Source organism: Buceros rhinoceros, unplaced genomic scaffold (assembly GCF_000710305.1).
Source record: "Buceros rhinoceros silvestris isolate BGI_N320 unplaced genomic scaffold, ASM71030v1 scaffold39997, whole genome shotgun sequence".
NCBI classification, from domain to species: domain Eukaryota; kingdom Metazoa; phylum Chordata; class Aves; order Bucerotiformes; family Bucerotidae; genus Buceros; species Buceros rhinoceros.
In genome coordinates this window covers 3,367-3,633 of record NW_010424623.1, presented here as the reverse complement: position 1 = coordinate 3,633, position 267 = coordinate 3,367, and positions in this window count along the sequence as shown.

Genomic DNA, 267 nt, shown 5'->3' with positions numbered 1-267 from the left:
CATCTAGGCTGGAGGAATGCCCTGGATCCCAGTACTGTTTGCTGAGAGAAACAGTTTTTTAATCTGTTCAGGCCAAAGCTTAAAAAATAAACATGAAAATAAAAATACTGGATAGCCAGTGGGGATAAAGAAGAAAGATCAGATCATTCTTCATTTTAGCAGTGTTTTACTCCCACAAAAAAACCGCCAAAAACACACTTTAGTGTGGTTGGAAAAAAAAAAATCATAACCTGCCATAGTTCTTAGGTACTGTTTCACATCCTCCCA